The 3394-nt window shown below is 50.3% G+C and overlaps 2 pseudogenes; one reads left to right on the forward strand and one right to left on the reverse strand.

Annotated features, from left to right (window-relative positions):
- Nucleotides 1-704: 704 nt before the first annotated feature.
- LOC102478111 (chromodomain Y-like protein 2) lies at nucleotides 705-2307 on the reverse strand (annotated as a pseudogene).
- Nucleotides 2308-2367: 60 nt separating this feature from the next.
- The window catches only part of LOC102479677 (transcription intermediary factor 1-beta-like), a 9842-nt pseudogene continuing 8815 nt past the window's right edge, over nucleotides 2368-3394 (forward strand).

The following is a 3394-nucleotide window of genomic DNA, read 5'->3' on the forward strand; positions in this document are numbered from 1 at the left end:
CCTCGCCGGCTTCTTTGGCTGCCAGCTCAACCGCAGGTTCAGCGTCTGCCTCAGCCTCATTGCCCGCAAGGGGGTGGCGGTGAGGTGCTGGAGTTGTTTAACAAAATATTTTTAAATGTACAATATCTGGGTTTGTAAATTACTTAATTGGGTTTTAAAAATAAGCCCTAATAGGTCACACAGATCTGCATCAGAGAGGAGATGAAGCCAGGTTTACACAATCATTTTGCTTATTAGTCTAGAAATCTTTAAGATTGAACATTTCCTGTCACCCAATGGACACTTAACCAGACAGATCTATGACAGCCAAGTCTCTAAATCAGAGGCACTGTGTAGACAGAGTCTGAGTCAGAAGGATTGGGGGAAAGCAGTCTTCCCCTTCCTGGACCACGATGGTGCATTTCAGCAAGTGGGGAGAGGAAGTGGTACCTGGCAGAGCTCTGGGAAGAGAGCCCTTAAGAGCTTTCTGGCCAGGTAGGGTAGGTTTGTGGGAGAGGCTAGGTCTGCTGCATTTATCAACTATTACAGAAAATCAAACCAATGAGCAACCAAAGGATATAAAGAAATGGACACAACCCTAGGTAAAAAGAAACACCTTGACAAACTCCTTGGCCGGGGTAGACACTGGGTTCTGTTTTTCAAAACAGAAGGCAGAGATGAAAGTCAGGTGCCCTTGAGCACTGGGCCAAGTGAGTCAGGGCTCTTCAGACTTCATAAATTTTGTCCTGCAGGTAGCTGAATAGGGAATCCAGGCCCTTGGAGGAACTCCAGAGTTGCTTGAGCATGAGGCATTTTTTCTCGTTCACATCTTCCAGCACTGATTTCAGGAAGCTCTGAACAAGGAATTTGGACTCCTCCAACACCACGGCACTGTAGGACGCCATCTCCCTGACCCACAGCATGACCACCTGGCTGAACGTGGTGGGTCAGAAGACCTGGGATACCAGCCCTCGGCTGCATGCTTCCTGGGCTGTGAGCTTCTGTCCGCAGAACAGCATCTCATTGACCAGAGCCACACCCAGGATCTGGGGAAAGATGTAGGATGGGCAGTCAGCAGGTGTGAGGCAGATGGTGGCATAGGGCGTCTGAAACCAGGCCTTCTCATTGGCCCACATGATGTCACAGAGGGCTAGGATGGAGGCACCCAGGTCCAGGGCCGGCCCATTGATGGCCACCACAATGGGTTTTTTCAACTGGATAAAGGCCTTCACAAAGTCCCTGATGGCTTCGGCAATCCGAGAGCTCTCCTTTCTTTGGTCACTGGACAACCGACTAATTAGGTAGGAGTAACCCAGGCCGCTGCAGAACACAGTCCCCACTGCACTGAGGAGCAGCAGTTTGCTGATATCTGTGGCTGCATTGCAGAGCGCTCGCCGGACTTCCTTCTTGATCTCAGGTGTCAGTGCATTGTTATCCGAGGTCTGGCTGGACAGCAAGATGTATGTGAACCTTTCTTCTTTCTGCACAACAATATTTCAAAACTGACAGTTGCTTTCATTGTGGCGGACGCTGTACTTGAGTCTCTTGTCAAAGACATAGTCCTTTTCTGTTTCTAGCTTTCTCTTCACAGGTCTGTGGAGGTTCAATCCCCCGTTAGTCCGAGCAGAGCAGAGCCTGTTCTCTGCCAATGCTGCATGGTTCACTTTACAATCACCCACATCCTGTTCTCCAACATGATCATTCAAGTCCAAGCCAGGCTGATGCGACCCATTTCCAATGTGCCTCTTGTCCTTCTCAGAGCTGGCATCCCCATTTTCCATCCCATTCTGAGTCTTTTTCAGGGGCATTATTTGCAAACCGCTGGGGATAGTCCTGTAAAACACCATCTTGGCAGCTTGATCGCCCCCTGCAGGGGGCTTGCCTGAGTACCCCTTCTACGGCTTAGATAGGGAGGGTTGATGCGCTTCTGTTTATGGGAAGTCCCTTTGCTCTTCCTAGCTTCTGAAGGTCTATGGGCTAGTTTCTCACTCGGTGAGCTCCGGCTGTCATGTAGGAGCTTGGAGGTATTACACTGTTTCCCTGGCCTGATCCTCTTGTCCTTAGATACGTGCAGCCCATTGAACTCATCGATAAACTCCTCACAGTGAAAGAGATGGTGTTCTGGCTCCCATAGCCTTTCCACCAGATAAGATGCTATTATTTTTTTTTATTTTTCCTCTTGTTTACAATTCTTTCAACACTCTTCCACAAAGCAATTAGCATCATTACCTGCCAACAGCTCTTTTAAACTGGAGTGTGTTTTGCATTTTCATCCCTTCAACATGGCTTCTGAGGGAGGTGTTACTCGTAAAAGTCCCCAGAAGCCATGCCAGGCTGCAGAACTTAGCTCGCCGGGTGTGTGCATCTGCTCGCTCACGCCCTCCGTGCATGTGCATGCGGGGGCCAGCCAAGTCTCGAGATGGTGAGCGCACAGTCTGTTGCAACGTGTACAAGCATGAACCCCTCATGTTGTTTTGTGAGAGCTGTGACATTTTCACCTGCCAGGACTGCCAGTTTAATGTCCACAAAGATTACCAGTACTAGTTCCTGGAGGATGTAGTGAGGAACCAGTGCAAACTCCTATCCTTCCTGGTGAAGCACCTTGGGGACAAACATGCCACCCTGCAGAAGAACATCAAGGAGTTCCGCAGCTCGATCCACCAGGTGTCTGATGTGCAGAAGCATGTGCAGGTGGATGTCAAAATGGCCATTTTGCAGATCATGAAGGAGCTGAATAAGTGAGGCCACGTGCTGGTCAATGATGTACAGAAGGTGACGGAGGGGCAACAGGAGCGCCTGGAGCGGCAGCACTGGACCATGACCAAGATTCAGAAGCACCAGGAGCACATCCTGCGCTTTGCCTCTTGGGCTCTGGAAAGTGACAACAACACAGCACTGCTGCTGTCCAAGAAGTTGATTTACTTCCAGTTGCATCAGGCTCTCAAGATGAATGTGGATTTTGTTGAGTCACATGGTGAGATGAAGTTTTAGTGGGACCTCAACGCTTGGACCAAGAGCGCAGAGGTGTTTGGCAAAATTGTGGCAGAGCATCTTGGCACCAACTCAACAGGCCCTGCACCCATGGCCCCTCCAAGAGCCCCAGGACCTCTGAGCAAGCAGGGGTCTGGAAGCAGCCAGTCCATGGATATGCAAGAAGGCTAAAGCTTTGGGTCAGATGATTTTTACACAAGTGCAGAGCCCCATGCATCAGGCATGAAGCGGTCCCGCTCAGGTGAGGGTGAGGTGAGCGGCCTCATGCGCAAGGTGCCACGTGTGAGCCTCAAACGCCTGGATCTGGACTTTACAGCTGACAGCCAACCACCCATTTTATGGTCTTTTTAGATTGTACTAATGAAGATTACAACCTCTTTGTGACTGAGAGAGGGGCTGCTGCTGCAGCTGCTGGCCCGCCTGG

This window comes from Tupaia chinensis, unplaced genomic scaffold (genome assembly GCF_000334495.1).
Source record: "Tupaia chinensis unplaced genomic scaffold, TupChi_1.0 Scaffold140391_1, whole genome shotgun sequence".
NCBI classification, from domain to species: Eukaryota; Metazoa; Chordata; class Mammalia; order Scandentia; family Tupaiidae; genus Tupaia; species Tupaia belangeri.